The sequence below is a fragment of the Megascapheus bottae genome, chromosome 14, assembly GCF_031878675.1.
Source record: "Megascapheus bottae isolate mThoBot1 chromosome 14, mThoBot2.hap1, whole genome shotgun sequence".
Lineage (NCBI taxonomy): Eukaryota > Metazoa > Chordata > Mammalia > Rodentia > Geomyidae > Megascapheus > Megascapheus bottae.
In genome coordinates, this window is record NC_143522.1 from 32,897,950 (window position 1) to 32,918,208 (window position 20,259).

General features: G+C 45.4%; 2 pseudogenes across 1 annotated transcript; both read right to left on the reverse strand.

Annotated features, from left to right (window-relative positions):
- LOC150055017 (immunoglobulin heavy variable 3-74 pseudogene) lies at nt 1-551 on the reverse strand (annotated as a pseudogene).
- A 4,402-nt stretch (nt 552-4,953) lies between these two features.
- Nucleotides 4,954-5,440, reverse strand: LOC150055018 (immunoglobulin heavy variable 1-69-2 pseudogene; annotated as a pseudogene). The gene is made up of 2 exons (XR_016537542.1): nt 5,362-5,440; nt 4,954-5,283 (listed from the first exon to the last, which is right to left on the reverse strand). The product of XR_016537542.1 is annotated as an immunoglobulin heavy variable 1-69-2 pseudogene (transcript).
- Nucleotides 5,441-20,259: the final 14,819 nt, after the last annotated feature.

Consider the following 20,259-nt stretch of genomic DNA (forward strand, 5'->3'; position numbering starts at 1 on the left):
TCACCCCTGCAGCTGATCAGGGCCCAGCGCCCCCTGCTGGCCCTGAGCCCTGCTTAGAAGTTTGTGTCTGGGCTGCCACTCAGCTCCTCTCACTGTGTCTCTTGCACAGTAATACAGGGCGGAGTCCTCTGTTCTCAGGCTGTTCATTTGCAGATGCAGGGTGTTTTTATTGTTGTCTCTGGAGATGGTGAAGCGGCCCCTCACAGACTGTACATAGTTGGTGCTACCACCATTTGGATTAATTCGTGCAACCCATTCCAGGCCTTTCTCTGGAGACTGGCGGATCCAGTGCATGTAGTAACTACTGAAGGTGAATCCGGAGGCTGCACAGGAGAGTCTCAGGGACCCCCCAGGCTGCACCAAGCCTCCCCCAGACTCCACCAGCTGCACCTCACACTGGACACCTGCAAACACAGACAATCCTGGTCAGGCATGCTCACACTCACCACTCTTCCTCCACCAGCTCCACTCACACACTCAGGGTCTCTGCTTCCCCATCAGTCACCTTTGAACACAGCCACCAGGAAAACCCAGCGCAGGCCCAGCTCCATGGTGAGTGGTGTGTGTCAGTCACTGGATGGACTCCAGCTCACAGAGCTTCAGGGCAGGGCTGGCTGGTTTTCATGAGCAGAGGGACGTCCCATTTGCATGGCCTCTGCTATAAAGCCAGCTGTGGGGCAGGAGTCTCAGAGATGGAGCTCCAGAGCAGAGGTGACTGTGCTGGGGGAGTTTGGTGACCATGGTCACCTTCAGTCAATCATGACACCTTGACCTTGTGCTGTGGTTCTCACTGTAGCTGCATCTCCATGGGAGCCTGAGGCAGGAGTGCAGAACTTTGAGACTTGTGTGGGTGCAGAGGGGATAAACATGTCCTCTCATTGTGCCATTGTGCCTGGTGAACATTCTGCTTAACATTTATGAACTGAAAAAAAATCGTGAAGGACAACATGAATGGTATCTCCTTGTAAATAAGCAAAATGTAATACAATTATTAAAGCTTCTCGACACTTGCTGGATTTCCCATGGTGTTAAATTCTCCACTGATCCTGGTCCTGCACACATCAAGTCAAGGTCATCAGGTCCTGGTGTGGTTCAGGAGAATGGTGGTCATCTGGAGAGGATGCAGAGCCTCCTTCCTGTGCTGAGACCATGCGAGGCTCTGCTGCACTTGACTTCATTCTGACAAGACTCCAAGAGAGCCAGACGTCCACATCACTGTATAGGTGATAACACCACATGTCTATAATTCTCTCTATAAGTTGTTTTTCCTTCACTCAGCATTTAGCTCTTTTCAACTGTGAAGGAAGAGAACACAGATCTAAGAAGCAATGCACTTGAAATACGTAAGAGGTTGTGCCTTTCCTCCTGAGCACAATCTTTCTGCGTCCTTTGCTCCCATGCTCTTCTAACTTCAACCAGTCAGGCTCCGGATTTCGTTCATTATTTCACATACTAGCTCACCCATCCTTTTCTCCCTTTGCTTTACCATTCAAAATAAATTATAATTTCTAGAAAACATGATATACAGGGATATACAGTTCTGTGTTCGTGAAGACTTCCTTCCTTCCTTCCTTCCTTCCTTCCTTTCTTCCTTCCCTCTTTCCTTCTTCATTTCTCCTTTCCTTCTTTTCTTCTTTTTCTCTCTCTTTCTTTTTTTCTGTCATTCTTTTGCATTTTCTGTCCTCTCTGACTTTCTTTCACTCATTATTTTTATGATTTTGGATTGCTTATGGAACTTGAACTCTGGGACTGGGCACTGTCCCTGAGCTCTTCTGCTCAAGGCTACCGACCCCTTCAGCCCAGCACCACTTCCTTGTTTCTAGTAGTTAATTGCAGAAAAGAGTCTCATGAACTTTAGTGCCCTTCCCTCCCTCTCTCTGTCCATCTCTCTTCCCTCCCTCAAGATATAAACAATCAGAATTGACAAAGAAGGTAACTTCATATCAATAAAAGACATTTGTATCAATAAAATCTAACCTACCTGAATATTTATACATCAAATGTCAAGATATCCAAAGGTGTCAAATAAGAACTACTGGATACACAGAACTCAACACAATAGGAGGAGTCTTCAGTACTCACCATGACATACATCTTTCTGGAAGAAAACCAACAAAGAAACTCCAGATTTAAATGACACTATGTGCAAAACAGCCTGAAAGACATCTATAGAGCATTTCATCTAACAAACGTATAGTACCCATCCTTCTGAGAAGCCCATGGAACTTTCTTCCAAATAGACCATATTCTAGGATAGAAAGTAAACGTCAGTTAATATACAGAAACTGAAATATTTCAAATACCCAATTAGACCACAATGGAATTAAAGTAGGGGTTAACAGAAAACCCCAACTAGAACATCCTCTTAAACTCATGGAGATTGAACAGCACTCTATGGTATTTTTGACTTGGCCAAAGAAGAAACAAGAGAGGAAATTAAAATGTAACAATAATGCAATGAAAATGAGAAGCTAAAGGTCCAAAACTTCTACAATGCATTAAATGTAGTTCTAAGAGGAAGATTCTGAGCTATGAGCATAAACAACTTCCAAACTGAGAGGTTTCAAATTATTGCCCTAATGATTCACGTCAAAGTCCTGGAGAAACCAAAGCATGTTCAGTTAGATCAAAGGAAGAATAAAATAAAGACCAGGGCAAAAATGAATGAATTAAACACTGAAGATTTAGACAGAAATAACCAGTGAAAAAACGAGCAGTCCTTTGAAAATACAGATAAAATTGATTAGTCTTTAGTCAATGTGTCTATCTATAAAGAAAAGGGAAGTGACTAAAAAAAACCCAGAACCTATAGTGGAGGGCTCATGACAAAAGAAAGCAAAATTCAAAAGATTGTATACGAATAATTCCAAAACCATTCTCAAATAAATTGGAAGCATCTAATGGAATTAGATCCACTCATAAGTAACAGCAATCACTCTTGTGGAGAGAACAGGAAGTAAAAGATTTAATATCTGTGGAACAAGCAATAATATTGAGATGGTGATTGAGGACCTCCCGACATAGAGAAGCCCAAGACCTGAAGGAACTTAAAGAATACACGGGAAATTTGACAAGACTTTTGAAGAATTAACCCCATGAAAGAGAAGTAAAGAATATTGCTGAATGTTCTATGGAGCCTGCATTATGCTCATTGCCAAAGGGGACAGAAAACAAAATAAGAGAATTATAGAGCAGTCTTTAATATGAACATCAAGGCAAAATCCTCAATAAAATACTGGGTAACATATTTCCACCACTAAGCAGAGCAATGTAACCACGATTAAATGGATTTCATTCCATATATGTAAGCTCAAGATAAAAAAATAAATAAGTGTAAAAATAAATAAATAATTGTGATACTCTCTGTAAACATAATCATTAACTGAAAATAATTGAACTTCTTCATGAAGAAAGTTTCCTAGACAAGTTCTAGCATCTTGTTTTCTTAAATTTTTATTGTCAAGGTGACATATAGAGGGCTTACATTTATGTTCATAAGGTATGAGTATATTACTTCTCAATTATTACACCTTCCAATGCTTTTCTTCTGCGTTCCCTGTTCCTCATGCATTTCTGAGTTGTAAAGTTTATTTTCAACATATTGCCTACTGAATATCACTGTTACATTGGTTCACCTCCTGCACTTTGTCTCATCTTGTTTTCCTATTCCATTCTCTTATTAAAATAAACAAATAACATATATGCAAAATAGCAGGCACTAAAGGTGCCAGATACCAAAGTCAGACACATCAACACCAGGGGATAAATGATGAGGGGATAAAAAAAGAGAAAAGAAATCACTTCACATAGTATGATAAAATACACCACAAAGATAAAGTTCTTGTATCCATATATTGGAGTTTTGTTCAGTATCACCCTGTGTGGTCAGATGCACATAGCTATTGAGCTATTGTGATTCTCTAGTAGGAAAATCCTAGATGTATAGTGATTATTACAAATGACAGCAACTTGGAGCCTACGTTTCTTTGGGTCTGGCTTACTTCACTCAATATCCTTTTTTTCCCCCAAGTCCTTTCAATTCCTTATGAATGTGGTGATGTCATTCTTTCTGATGAAGCATAGAATTCCATTGTGTGTAAATACCACATCTTCTTGATCGATTCATCTACTGAGGGGCATCTGGGTTGGTTCCACATCTTAGCTATGGAAAATAAAGCAGCAGCCAACATGGCTGTTTTGGTAGCTTTAGTATGGCCTTGTGTGTGGACATTTGGGTAAATGCCGATGAGTGGATTGATGGGTCATGGGGAAGCTCTATGTTTATTCTTTTGAGAAACCTCCATACTGCTTTACACAGTGACTGCAAAAGTTTACACTCACACCAGCAGTGCAGTATGGATCCCATTGGCCACATCCATGCCAGCATCTGTTGTTAATAGATTGCATGACAATGGACACTGTAACTGGAGTGAGGAGGAATCTCAAGGATGTTTTGATTTGTATTTCCTTTATGGCCAGAGATGTTGAGCATTTCTTCACGTGTCTATTGGCCATTCTTATTTCCTCTTTCGAGAAGTCTCTATTAATCTACTTAGCCCTTTGAGGAATGGCAAGGTTGTTTCTTTTAGGACTCATTTTTGGAAGATTGAATTTTGGGGGGCTGTCCGTATATTTTAGGTTTGAAGCTCTAGAAACCGTTTGTGCTAAAGACACTGAAGACATAGGGCAGTTGATTAGGAAACATGGTCACATGACTATTAATTGAGTAATGGCTTCACTAGTTTATTAACTGTAAACATCCCTTCATATGTACATTTCCTGAGAATGGTGACAGGCACAGAACCTTTCCCACAGAACCATTCCCTGAGAATGGACTCAGGTCTGCAGCCTTGGTTCTGTTAATCATCTCCATGTTGTAAGCAGGCACTCAGGGGAATCACCTTCTCCTCACAGCCCCGGGGCAGCTATCTTCCCTCAGGGTTTGTGACACACTCAGGATGTGGGTGTGCACACTGTGCCTCTCGCACAGTAATACACGGCCGAGTCCTCGGCCGTCAGCCTGCTCAGCTCCATGTAGGCTGTGCTGGAGGAGGTGTCTGCAGTCATGGTGACCTTGCCCTGGAACTTCTGAGCGTATTTAGTTTCACCATCTTCAGGGTCAATCCTTCCAATCCACTCAAGGCCCTGTCCTGACTTCTGCTTCACCCAGCTCATAGTAGTCTGTAAAGGTGAATCCAGAAGTCCTGCAGGACAACTTGGCTGAGTCTCCAGGCCTCTTCACTTCAGACCCAGGCTGCTCCAGCTGGACCTGGGAGTGGACACCTGGAGAAGAGAGGGAGGACGTGAAATCTCTAGTTAGGGTCTGGACCCTCCGAGGCCTGGTCCTGGACAGTGGCTCACCTGTAGCTGCTGCCAGCAAGAAGAGGAAGCTCCAGCTCAGGTCCATGCTGGGCTCTGGGCTCTGGTGAGCTTGACAGGAGAGCTGGCTGCAGGCTGCAGAGGGAAAGAGCCCTGTCTATATTGCCCACCTCAGAGGCTGCTTATTTGCACATTCATGAGGCAGGTTCACATAGTCAGCTCAAGGCTGGAAGCAGGTGAGAAGGAAGAGGGACTGTGGCATGCCCTCTCATGGGCTGCATGCTGTGACCACACTGGAGATGGGAAGCCAGGGGAGCTGGTTGGTGAAGAACTCAGGGTTTCCCACCTCTCTCAGGAATGAGTGCTTTAAATATGGTGGCATCTCATTCCCATTTTCACAAAAGAGAACTTTGTCTAGTGCTCATGGCATTCAAAGAAACAAAAACAAAGTTCCTTAGAAAAGACAGACTAAATTGATTAGTCCTTAGCCAATATGTCTAAAATAAGAAGGGAAGTGAATGAAACAAAATCAGAGGCTATAATAATCCATCCTAAATAAGGTAGAAATACCCAAAATTTGTGAAGGAATGCTTACAAAACCTTTCTCAAATAAGCTGGGACAATGTAATGAATGTGTAGATTCTTTCAGTATTTGTCCACAGGTCCTCAAGTTTTCCCAGTGTTTGTGGTTGATGTGCTCAATATCCTCACCTCCCTCTGAGCACAGCCAGCCCTGCCTCACACTCAGCCCAGGCCTCTGCACCAGGTCCAGCTCTGCAGCTGAGCTGGGTGGGTCCTGAGTCCTGGAGTCCACCTGTCCTGCAGGGAGGCCCTGTCTCTGCTCACAGGGCATTTCCTCAGGAATACCCAGCCCAAGCCAATGGCTCTGCCCTGCATGGACTCAGCTCCTCTCTTGGAGCAATGAATTGTCCTCATTTACCAGGCTGTTCTTTCTGCATGGAGACCCCAAACAAGCAATGCCTGCACAAGGAGCCTTCCCTGGAGTCAGCTAGGGATACAAAGAAGCCAGTGGAGCTGGGAATGTGGAAAGGTCACTCTTGTCTCCTTTAGGCTTCATCCTTCCTCATGCAGTTCACAGCAGACCACTGTGTGTACAGGCAGTGGGCTCAGGCCTGCTCCTGTCAGCCCTTCATAGGATGGGTGTGGAAACAAGTCTAGACTGCAGGTCCATCCCCATCCTGCCTTGTAGTCTGCAGGGATCCACACCAACCCTCCTGACCTGTGACTCCTTTGGTCAGAAGAACACAGGTAAATGTGATGACACAGCCCCTGCCCTGGGCAGGGCCTGTACTGAGGTTTTCTGTTCCCCAGCATCTGGGAATCCCATGAGTTCCATGCACGATCAGCTCAGTCCCTCTCTCAAGGCTCCAGGTCCCTGCAGCAAGCACTGCCACCTTAAGCATGGACGGTTCTTTCTGGACCCACAGATGGGCCAGGTGCTGCCCTCAGAGGGCAGAGTTGATGCAGGGCTCAGAGGTGGGGTTTGCACAATGGGTTGCCAGGTGCTGGATCAAACACCAGATCCTATACAGACTCTGGGAACAGTGTACATTCTGGGGTGCAGTCCAGGCTGCTTGTGGAGGGTTCTCCTTGGGATGGAGGGACTGGGCTGAGGTTCTGTAAGTAGTGGAGGAGCAGAGTCCAGCTCCATCCTCACTGTGAGGCCAGCAATGTAGACACACCATGCCATCTCTAGTCTGAAGAGGCAAATGATGTGGGGCTAGCAGGACTGCATGTGTGAGTTTTCAGTCCCAGAACAATAGGGTCCCATGTTGTCACCATTGCTGGATTGCCATCCTTACCCCATGCTGGAGCCAGGGAACACCTGTGTGATCTCCTCCCTTCCTACACAAAGATGCCTGCTCCCCCTCCATGACGTGTCACAGTGGAGAATGCTGAGATCAGTGACTCAGGCTCTGCACCCTGGCTCTGACTCATCTGCACAGAACAATCCCTGCACATCCACCTCCTTCTCCTGAGTCAGGAGCTTCTTGAATCCTGCACTCCACACTGTGTGCTCTGCTGAAGAGAGATTGCACCTCACACTCCAGCATGGCTTCTGGCTGGCGAACCTGGGGTGAAAACTCACTAACTGTTCAGTTTGGCTGTCATTAAACCACCATCCTCTATATGTCACCATCCTGAATACCTAGCAGGACAGGCATGAACACATATCTTCAATGCAGTAATTTATAGAAACCTGACGTTCACTCTTGATGAGTGTTCATCTTCAATATTTAGTAATTGGTAGGCAATGGTGATGAGATTCTGTGCATCTGTGATTTTAATAATTACATGCAATCAGATAGACACACAGCAGGTCACCCAGCCCACTTCTTCCCCGTATCAGTGTGTCTTGTGAATGTCAGCGTGTGAGTAGCTCTCTTCCAGATGGAGGCAGTGCTGGCCTCTGTAAAGACTGCGTCCCACTCATCAGACCAGACAGACAGAGCTGATGACCAGGTGTCAAAGTCTGTGCAGTGCCTGCCTGAGTCTCCATTCTGTGTCTATGGCAAGAGCAGCCATTCTAGTCTAGACCCATGCCCAGGGCCTGACTACCACACACAAAGTGAAGTGATGCCAGGGCTGGAGCTGAGTGGACCAAGAAGGGCAGAGAGGCCTGGGAATAGAGGGAGGGTGGGGAGGGCTCACGACTGCAGCTCCATGCTTTTAAGTGTGGTATTTAGTGTAATTATGAAGAAGACTAATTGAAATCCTAGCCTTCACTGTTACTGTGGGGAGCCTGCACTGGGATAGGAAAGGGCAGCCAAGCTTGACTTATGAAGAGAAAGACCATGGGATGTGGAGACAGGAAAGGCCTCTGCATCCCTGCTGTGCAGGAGAAGAGGGAGGGGTCTGCACTCCAGAGAGTGAAGTCCAGGCCCTGCCCAGCTCCCAGCCTGGGAGCCCTGTGCTGGGCGGGTTCCGGGCGCCCCCTGCTGGAGCTGAGCACCCCAGCCTTGGCCTCTGCATCCCTGAGTTTCACTCCCAGTCCCACAGGGCTGTGTCTTCATCTCCAGCTCCTCAGGCCCAGAATCTCCTTGTCTTCCAGGTGTCTCTGTGGATGCTGAGAGGATTCAAGGGCTGGGTTCTATACACTCTGTGGTTCCTCCACTGCAGATCCCACCCAACCTCTCTGGACCACTTCTGGAGGTTGTGGGACTCAGTTCACAGCATAGCTGGTTGTAGAGACAGAGGCAGAGCAGGAGATGGGCAGTGTCTGTGGGGCCTCACAGGTTCAGATTCCTGCAGCTGCACCTGGACTGGTCTCCTGGGGAGAATAACGTTCATCTCACACATCACACTCCCATGCCAGTCACTCTGAGTAGGTCCAGGCCCACGACCAGCCCCAGTCTCAGTTTTCCTGGGTTTATCACTTTCCTGTTTGTGGAGTGACATTTAAGATCTCTTCTCATAAGGTCTCTCTGCTCTCCTGGATTCAAGTAAATGAAATTTGGACTCCAGTCTCATCATATTCACAGAATACACTCCACGTTGTTTGGTCCTTCATCCCTGGTCCTTGTTGAGTAGTAGGAGGAACAGGGGAAAACAATACCCAAACAGGCCAAGCCACGAGAGGAGAGGGTCCAAGACCTCCCGCACGCAGCCTTCTTTCCCCTGAGCAGGAACAGAGATGCCACACAGCTTCATGAAGGCAGGAAAATCTCTCTCCCCCCCCCCAAAAAAAACACAACCCTCTTAAGAAGTCCCTCCAGCTAATATACCCCCACTCTAGGTCCCAGCGAGAGTGATAAACAATAACACATATGTAACCAATGGTAACCAAATCTTGCACCCTGCCTCTTGCACCTTGCCTTGTCTCAGCAGAAAGTTATTAGACATGGTGTTACTTGGCCCCCAACACCAAGTATATCAGGAATTTTCATGGAAGAGTTGAATCTTTAAAACTGTTTAAGAAAAAGACCAGGAAAAGGATCTTGATGGTATTTGAAGTGATAACTTCCACTCCAGACACCTTAAAGCACAAAGAACCACGAAGAATACCCTATCAAGAATGCCTCAACTCATGAGCTCTGCATAGACCAGAGGAGAATGAATAAAGTGAAAGGAAAGGACATAGATTCAGAACTAGAATTTACAGGTTATATATATGGTTACGAATATATCCAGATATCAAAAGAACTGAAAACAGTCTAAAGAAAAGAACACAAAAATGGATTTACACTGTTAAAATGTATTTTCCAAGGACAAAGGTGCCAAAAGACCTCTGGAGAATGCTGTAGATTTTTATCAGTGATGTAAAATACTTTGAAAACAAGAAGTCTAGAGCTATGGACCATGTCTGTAATCTTAGTGATCTCCTCATGCAGCTTCACTTTGGACAATTAGTTTGAGCAGAGCTAAGACATTTTTGCTAGATGTCATCTCCATCATAACCAGGCAATAGCAGAACTAGACTTGAGTCTTTACAGGCATGGTGCCAGCCCAACAGACACAAGAACCATAAAGTGAGCACTCTACTCTAACAAAAGACTAAACACCACACCACACAATACTGCTCTCACCAGTTAGAAAGACCGTGATAACTGAGCAGTGATGTGGAGGATGTGCAGAAGGGGGAACTCGTGTGCACTGTTGATCAGAGTAGAAATAAGAGCAACCCTCCTGGAAGGCTGCATGGAGCACCCTCCACCGCACATCACAAGCACCCCATCACCACCATACCACTCACAGCGCATGCCAAAGGGACACGAAATTATTGTGACAGTGATGCAGGCACCCTCATGTGTAATCATTGCAGCATCGTTCTAAGGAGTCAAGGTAGTTATAAACAGAGTGTTGAGGAGGGAAGACATGAAGAGAGGATGTGGTTCCTTTATACAATGGAACATCCCTACGCCCTTGCAGGTAAGGAAGGGATTCCCTTTGTGACAGTGTGGATGAACCTCAGGATATTCGCTGCATGGAATCACCCCGGCACAGTCAAAGTCTTCATGGCTTCCTTACAGGTGGAAGGTGAGCATGTGTCCACTGTAGAAATGGAGCGTGCACTGGGGTGTGCAGAGACTGAGGAGGAGAAGAGAGCTGTGAAGAGAAATGTGCTAACTCTTATTTTCACAGGATGGCGAGTTGTGAGGAATATGGGCCCAAAGTGGAAATGATGGCGTTCACGAGGAGAACTTTTGTCTACCAGGGGTATTAGATGACGGAAGTGAAACAATGGTGAGGGGGCTGAGCTCTGTGGACATGGCGCTAACAGAAGTGATGGCGTTCATCAAACATGACTACCTTTCTTCATCGTCATGTACTTTGCTTAAATACTGAATTTCATCAAATGCTGACTTGAGCTATGGACCTGGATTGTGCACCTGCTCTCCACTGAATTTTCAGATGGAATTCAACACAGCCATGCTAGTCATGTTAACATCCCTGACCACTTCCTTGCAGCTTCCACTCTGAAGACATGAGGGTTCATCCAGAAGACCCTGGCAGAGCATCTGGTTCCTGGGTCCTGCCATCCTCCTGGACCGCTCTTCCCCTGCGATGCATCTCCACAGAGACACAGCTTCCTCCCGGACACCTCCTGGTCTGAGGAAGGCAGATCCTGAGCCAACTCCTGGGTTCCTAAGCAGGACAAAGCCATCGTCCTATTGGTACAGAAGACTTGTGTCCCATCCCGAGCCTGACCTGCCTTCCCTAGGGTTGAGAACTCAGGCTGATCACCATCCCCACTCTCCCACACAGGTGGACACTTCTGCTTGAGACGGTCCATAGCCCTATCCACTCACCCAGGGTGGCCCATTCCTCCTGCCCCGTGAGGGAGATCAACAGCGCCTGCATGAGAGTCTCTAAACACTTGTGCCAATGAAATATCTTCACATTAGTGCGAATATAAACTTCCAGACAAGCAGTGTGCCCTGAGATTTTGTAGATCACAACAACGACTTGTGTGTGTCTATTTTCCAAGTCAGCAAATCTCAGGTGATCTGACTGACCACCACTGTGAAGTTAGCCATGAGAATTCACACTGCATGGAGGATATATAATGTATATCTATCTATGTATCTTTGCATCTATGTATCTATGTATGTATATATGTATGTATGTATGTATGTATGTATGTATGTATGTATGTATCTATCTATCTATCTATCTATCTATCACTCCCTCTCTGAATCTACTGTGTATATATATATATATATGATTTAATCATGTAAGGTGATGATTTATATGTGTTCTTCAGCTTATTATCTTTAATTCATGTTAATTAGTTTTATTTGTGCAGTTGCCTCACAATGTGTATATGTGTACTGAAATTTTGTTCTGTAATTCTCATCATACAATATTTTAATTTTAAGTTCATTTCATGAATGTAAACAAATCAACAGTTGAACTACAGCCACTCAGAAGTAAGCATCTTACAAACCACAAACCCAAGCCACCATCTCTAAGGCGCAGTGGTCACAGCTGCCCCTCCTGTCCCTGTCAGCATCATCTTTGGTGTGGATCCACCATCCCATACCCAGGGATCAAAACCCATCTGATCTGCAGGGCCTCTACAGGACAGAAGAATCTCTTACATTTCCCATTAAGCGTATCCAGCTGTAAATGTGATCAGCAGTGTCTTCAAATAGAGATGAGAGCAGGTGAAGAATGGAAAAGTTACTTGGTGCCAGTGACTCATGCCTGCAAACCTACATAGATATACAGGAGGCTGAGATCTCAGGAACGAGGGTCAAAGCCAGCCCAGGCATTAATGTCTTCACAACTCTTATATCCAATGAGCCATCAGTAAACCAGAAGTGGCGCTGTTGCTGAATGGAGAGCACTAGCCTTGAGCAGAGGAGCTCAGGGACAATGCCTAGTACCAGAGTTCAAGCCCCAGGATCCAGATAAAAAAGAGGTAGTGTGGTGGAGTGCACAGGGTCAGAAGCTGCATTTTCTGGTTGAATAAACAGGAAACGGAGGTGTGAAAATTAGTATTGTCCAGTGAGAAAATAAATCTGCTGCAAGAAGACAGCAGGACCAGGCCTGAGTCTGATGGGCCTATCCAGAGGAGGAGGAGGGGAGCCTGGGGCCTGTCAGGATGTGAGCATCCCTGAGTCAAGGCTGGACCATCCCAGCTTTTCACAGCCTGGGTTCAGTCTGTCCTCATCTGGGAAACCACCTGAGTGTCTGTCCTGAATGAGAGGAAAGAACTCACCAGGGACCCTGAGCCTCCTCAGGACCTGACTATGGAGACCAGGCAGAGTCACCTCAGCCCTTAAGAGTGAGCCCTGTGCTTGACTCCTGTGGTCAGGAGTGCAGTGTTTCCATGAGGAGGGAAGCAGAGCACTGCGTGTTCAGTGACAGCCCAGGTGAGTGGAGACACAGATGTGGAGGGTCCTGGGAAGCTGGGGAGATGTGGAGGAGCCAGGCACCAGGAGACATCTCCTCCTCACCCCTGCAGCTGATCAGGGCTCAGCGCCCCCTGCTGGCCCTGAGCCCTGCTTAGAAGTTTGTGTCTGGGCTGCCACTCAGCTCCTCTCACTGTGTCTCTTGCACAGTAATACAGGGCGGAGTCCTCTGTTCTCAGGCTGTTCATTTGCAGATGCAGCGTGTTTTTATTGTTGTCTCTGGAGATGATGAAGCGGCCCTTAACAGACTCTGCATAGTAGGTGCTACCACCATTTTCATTAATTTCCGCAACCCATTCCAGTCCTTTTTCTGCAGATTGGCGAATCCAGCTCATGTAGTAATCACTGAAGGTGAATCCGGAGGCTGCACAGGAGAGTCTCAGGGACCCCCCAAGCTGCACCAAGCCTCCCCCAGACTCCACCAGCTGCACCTCACACTGGACACCTGCAAACACAGACAATCCTGGTCAGGCATGTTCACACTCACCACTCTTCCTCCACCAGCTCCACTCACACACTCAGGGTCTCTGCTTCCCCATCAATCACCTTTGAACACAGCCACCAGGAAAACCCAGCGCAGGCCCAGCTCCATGGTGAGTGGTGTGTGTCAGTCACTGGATGGACTCCAGCTCACAGAGCTTCAGGGCAGGGCTGGCTGGTTTTCATGAGCAGAGGGACGTCCCATTTGCATGGCCTCTGCTATAAAGCCAGCTGTGGGGCAGGAGTCTCAGAGATGGAGCTCCAGAGCAGAGGTGACTGTGCTGGGAGAGTTTGGTGACCATGGTCACCTTCAGTCAATCATGACACCTTGACCTTGTGCTGTGGTTCTCACTGTAGCTGCATCTCCATGGGAGCCTGAGGCAGGAGTGGAGAACTTTGAGACTTGTGTGGGGTGCAGAGGGGATAAACATTTCCTCTCACTGTGCCATTGTGTATTTTCCGTCTTTCCCTCTGTCTTTCTTTCACTCATTATTTTTATGATTTTTGGTAGTTCATGGAATGTGAACTCTGGGATTGGTTGCTGCCCCTTAGCTCTTCAGCTCAAGGCTCCCTATCCCTCTAGCCACAGCTCCATGTCCATGTTTCTAGTGTTTAACAGGAGATAAGAGTCTCACGAACTTTAGTGCACTCCCCTCTCTTTTTTTCTCTCTCTCTCTCTTTCTCTTTCTCTGTCTCTTCCCTCCCTCAAGTAAAAATAGTCAGAATTTACAAAGAAGGTCATTTGTATCAAGAAAATCTAACCTATCTGAAGATTTAAACATGAAGATATCCAATGATGTCAAGTAAGTAATACTGGATCCACAGACCTCAACAAAATAGAAGGAGTCTTCAATACTCACCATGACATAGATCTTTCTGGAAGAAAAGGAAGAAAGAATCCTCAGATTTAAATGATACTATGTGCAAAGCCACCTTAAAGACATCTATACACTATTTCATCTAACAAACATGTAGTACGCATCTTCCCAGAAACCCGTGGAACTTTCTTCCAAATAGACCATATTCTAGGATGATATAACACATGGCTTGGGGCACCAACAATTGTTATCAGACTCAGGCAGACAGCATTCTTTGGATTGGGGAGCATACAGCGTGACCTCCCAGTTCTGCACCCAACAAAGCCCTCACAACTGGGAAGCATGCTTAAAAATCCCTCAGGTGGGCACAAAGAATAGTTCCACATCACTGTACCAATCCTGACCTAGCTTGTAGCATGGCTAACACAATTGCATACCAGTTCTATTGTAATCTCCATTCTTAAGATATGCTCATACCATCTACTACATACAGGAACTCTAGTATTTGTCTTTCTCCCTTACATAATTGTAGAACAATTATTTAAGACAATTCTTTCCAGATCCTTTCTTATCCATTAGAAACCATTTTTTTCTTTCTCAACTCCTCTCCCAGAATTTTTACTAACCGTTCTCTATTTTTCATTGAGTATAGTCCTCATTTACATTTGCACCTCTCACCTCTAGGCTGTTCAGTACTAGATGGAAAATTCCCTTCACCATCCAGAGTCACCATAATGGCTGCAAAAACCTAGAGGACTTTGAACTTAGCACAGATAGAATGTCCCATCACCAAGGGTTTAGTTACAGTCCTCTCAGGAGGCAGTTGTGGGTTGGTGGTGGAGTTAGGCAGGACAGAATGTGTAGTAGCATCCTCATCTCTCAGAAACAACAGTTTAAACTCAAGTAAGTTTTTCTTAATGCAAAAACTACAAAACACTTCAGTGCACCAATAGTCCAGATCTAGTTTCCTTCTTTTTCTAAAATACATCAGGTTGCAATCCAGTAGCATGAAACCAAATCATAAGGAAGTAAACCTTTAAACATTCCTTTTAAAACCCTTTTCCCCAATTTAATACATTTTAGGAGGCAGTTTAAGGAATACTAATCACATCACCCATATTTTACCATCAGATTTTCAGTGTTTGTTTTCTAGGAAAAAGATAGGATGAAGATGGTCCACTCCACGCATCTGACCAGGTTCAGATGAACAGCCTTTGTGCCAGCTATCTTTCAGCATGCGTGGAGCCTCCCTCACGGCTTTTTCCACCGTGGGTACCCAGAGCTGCACCTTTACCAGATCACCTGTCACCCCCAAAGATGATCAGACAGGACTGTCCTAAGTTTTCCAGTCCTTTCTCTTGGCATTTGATTACCTAAACAGTTTTAAAAGACAGGCAAAATTTCTGACACTGATAAACAAATTCACATTTAAATTTTGATACTTATCTCCAAATTTTAACTCAAAGAAATAAATTCCAAATTCCCTCATGCCTCTGGACTAAACAAGAGACAATGTTTACAATGTAAACAGCCCTATGCATTATAATACCAGATTTTTTTAAATGCAGATTTCAGAACCTTTAGAAAGATCCTTATTTTTTTGAAGTAGTTCCTCTTTAGAACAAGCAATAATCCTTTGAGACCCTGGAAACATTCAAACCTAATAATTTTCTTGAAGTTTAGACTTAGATTTACCCAATTGCCTTTGTGTTTCAAGTATAAATTTATCCATTGTTTTACACAGCACACTGACAATTTAACCTTGAACATGTTCACTCTCACCATTCACACACATTCATACTCAAAGATCTTAAAGCACCCAAATTAATGTCAGCTGTACATTTTCCGGAAGTTTATATGTCAAGAGATTTTTTTTTCCAATTTTACTCTTGCAGGTGGCAACCAAGTTTTAAAACTAAGTTTTCTACAAGGCAACTTAGCTGAAATTTATTTTTCCAGGGTTTGTTACAACTGCAGCCGCAAGGGAGAAGCCATACCAGGCCTGAGACCCAGAAATGTTCAAAAATCACAAGGATCCATATTTAGGACTGGTATCAGTTTTGAAAAAGAAAAAAACAAACAAGACAAAAAACACCTAACAAAACAAGACAGAATCAGATACCTTTAAGTACCACCAAATTTTGATGGCATGCCTGCAGCAGACAGAATGAGGAAGACACCTCTGGGCCCTGAAAACTCTCAGGATGCACCTCTCTAGTGTAGACTTCCCTTCTCTGGCGGCCGGCTGGCCAAAGCCATCCTACCTCAAAAACTGCTATCAGGAAGGCAGGAGTTTTTCATTTCCTTAACCTCCTTCCAGTGAGCTAGAGTCAAGTCCAGGCGGCTGGATGGGACATTGCCCATGGCTATCAGTCTCATCACTCTCTCAGTCCAAAAATAACAAGGGGTAAGACAATTCCAACAAAACAGAAAACACAATTCACAGAGGCCTGAGTCTTAAAAGAGTGACTAGATGGAGATCTCCCAAGTTGGTCTGCTGACTCTTGTGAAGAAAAGAAGGAGCAGACCCAAGATCAAGGTGGGCCAGTTGAGGGTAGGTTAGGAGACCTTCCCGGTCAGTGCCGGTCAAAAACCAGACTGACTTATGCCTTACCAGTGCTGGGAAGGTCTCCAAGGGCCCCCTTCTGCGAGCGGAGGGTCTGGGACGCTCTCCCAGTCCCTGTAGGGTTGCCGTACAAGTGCATTCGCTTCAGTAATCCCTTTGAGAAACATGAGTGGGAGTGGCTGTCCTCAAGCGAGAGTGAAAGAAACAGACAGATGACAGGACAAGACAAATCAACAGCGCTGATTACCTTTGGTCTCTGGGGTCTCGGGGGTCTCTCGGATCTCGTGGGTCTCCGGGGGCATCCTGGACTAGCCCCCAACTGTAATGCCCAAGTCATGAGATGACCTCCAAGAATACCACTGAGAGTCAGACCTTAGGAAATGCACAAGGAAGGCTTTATTCAGGCAGGCTGCAGCTCAGGCCTTGTCTTACATCCCAACACAGCAGAGCTTAGGAGGAACTCCCGAGCTGAAATTTTACAGGGCTTTTAAAGGCAAAGACCACATATTTACAGGAATCAGGTGTTTGAGCAAGATAAGGTGGGGAGGTGGGCTTGGGGACATTCCAGGGATTAGAGCTATGGGGAAGTTCCCATGGTGGATGAGTCCTAATTAGCTGTTTGAGGGTAGTTTTATGGCTTAGAAAACAAATGTCATCCCTGGAATTTACATGAGTTCTGATTAATTTTAACACAGACAAGTTCGTTCCTGGGAATTAATGGCACCACAATTCTGTTTTTTTAATTTATGTGCACTTTTGGGTAATTCATAGTTTATAAGAAAAATAAGATGGTTATTGCTACAGAATGAGGGGGAGGCTTTTTAGCTCCTCAGAAGGCACCCTAAGCTCAGTGCCAGATCCCTTCTATTTAGGAGTAAACAGTCCCACTGGGCCATGGCCAGTGAGAACATGTGAAAATCCAGTTGTTTATTTTTCTGATTATTCCAGCAGAGGAGATCCGTGAGTCTCCTGTAACAGAGATTTACTGGCCAATCTCAAAAATACCTGTATGGCAGAGCGGGGGCAGGGCCATAAAAGTCACCGACAAGCCACTGTTTCAGTTGAGAAAAAAAAAAAACAACTAGAATCCACTCAGTTACTTGCTTTAGCCTTCCATCCATCAGTTTCCATCCTGTGTTTAAAGATTTGTCCTCAAAATAATGCCATTAAAAGGAATACAGGCCAGGAGTGTGGCCCAGGGGCAGAGTGCTCGCCTAGCATACATGAAGCCCAGGGTTGGATCCTAGGAGCACAACTCAATAAAATTCAGAAGTGGTGCTAAGGCTGACATGTCAGAGTGAGATCCATGGGGAACAAGTGTCCTGGACATTCATCGTGCAGGCCCTGAGATCAAGGCCCCCACACACAAAGGATTACAAATTCAGCCAAATTTACATATGAAGAAGTATTTTATTGTTAATGATAATAAGGACTAGATACTTAGCTGGATGCCAGAGGCTCCTGCCTGAAATCTTTCTGAATCAGGGCGCTGAGATCTGAGGAGTGAGGTGAAATCTATCTGGAGTAGGAAATTCCATGGTCTCTCATCTAAAGTGAACCAGGAGAAAGTCTCCAATGGAGCTGTAGATCAAGTGTTAGAGTATCAGGAGAAACTTCAGGGACAGGACTCAGGCCCTGAGTTCAAGTGCAGACACAGGCACTCACCTCCCCACACACATGCACACACTTCCCCACACTCAGAACCCACTGCATGTCCAAGTACACATGGTAAGCACCTGGGAAGTTTCCTGTAGGATCTGGAGTGGGCCATGGTTTCCTCTCTTTTGAGTCCAGCACTCGTCTAATGTTGGGAATGTGTTGTGTGGATGGTATTAAATTCCTCACCAATTCCCCTGTGAAAACCTGGATGAGGTGGAGTCAGTATGTGCTACTACTGTAGATGGTTGAAATCCACTCCAGCCCCTTCCCTGGAGCCTGGCGGATCCAGGTCATCGGGTAACTTCCAATGTTGAATCCGGAGGCTGCACAGGAGAGTCTCAGGGACCCCCCAGGCTGCACCAAGCCTCCCCCAGACTCCACCAGCTGCACCTCACACTGGACACCTGCAAACACAGACAATCCTGGTCAGGCATGCTCACACTCACCACTCTTCCTCCACCAGCTCCACTCACACACTCAGGGTCTCTGCTTCCCCATCAATCACCTTTGAACACAGCCACCAGGAAAACCCAGCGCAGGCTCAGCTCCATGGTGCGTGGTGTGTGTCAGTCACTGGATGGACTCCAGCTCACAGAGCTTCAGGGCAGGGCTGGCTGGTTTTCATGAGCAGAGGGACGTCCCATTTGCATGGCCTCTGCTATAAAACCAGCTGTGGGGCAGGAGTCTTAGGAGGGCAGTACACAAAGGAGATACATGGTCTAAACAGAATTTTGTAGTTGTGTGAATAAAGAATGAATTACACATGGTTATTGCAGCATGTACCTAATCAATTGCCTTCAAAATATCAATGGTTGCATAGAAACTTCTTTAATGGCTAGAACACAGGACTTTTCCTACTTTAAGTCAAGATTGATGAGCTGTTTGTCAGTTTAATACATACACACATTATAGATAGATAGATAGATAGATAGATAGATAGATAGATAGATAGATAGATGTATTTGCCAGTCCTGACTCTTGAACTCAGGGCCTGAACACTGTCCCCATGTTTTCTCCAGGCTAGTGCTCTACCATTTGAGCCACAGCATCAGTTCTGCCTTTCACTGTGTGTGTAGAACCCGGGAACTGAACTATGTGCTTTGCCCTGCTAGGCACGCTCTCTACATCTAGGCCATGATCCCAGTCCCTGGATAATTTAATTTTTATTTATTTATTTTCTTTTTTTAATTTAGTTTTAATGTATAGAGAGGTTAAAGTTATATTCGCCAGATAGAAGGTGTATTATTTCTCGCACATTGATACCCTTAATCATGTTTTTGTCCCCTTTTCCCTCCCCTGACCTCCTCCCTTCATCTTTTCCCCCCTTCCTTTTCCTATTTCAAATAAACAAACATTATGTACAATATACCAGTCAATAAAGTAAGATATCTTTTCTATCAAACAGTTTTCTTGACATTTCTAGGGCAACCATCATCTCCTACACTGTTATCCAACCTAAGGTTCTTGGAGAAATTGTCTAGATGTTCTTTGGGTCAACCTTATGAAATCCTGTTTCAATTTAGCTAGATCCTTGTTGTGAACACAGAATTGTTTTTCTCCTTCCTTTCTTTTTTCTCTTTATTTCTTTTGTTCTTTCTTTTTTCCCTTCCTTCCTTCTTTTCTTTCTCTTTTTCTCTCTGTCTCCTTCCTTCTCTTTCTTTCCTCCCTTCTGATCTCCCTCCATGCTTCTCTCTTTCTTGTCCTGGGGCTTGAGCTCCGGGCTTGGGCACTGTCCTTGAGCTTTCTCAGGATAGCGTGCTATCACTTGAGCCATACCACCACTTCTGGCTTTTTCTGTGTATGTGGTACCAAGGAATCAAATCCTTGGTTTGCATGTGACTGTCCTTTGCTTGAACTCAGGACAGTGCTGTCTGTGAGCTTTTTTGCTCAAGGCTAGTGTTCTACCCCTTGATCCAAAGCTCTGTTTCTGGCTTTTGTGGTGTTTAATGGGAGATAAGAGCCACATGGACTTTCTTGTCCAGGCTTTGAACCATGACTCTCAATTCTCAGTCTCATGAGTCGCTAAGATTCCCAGTGT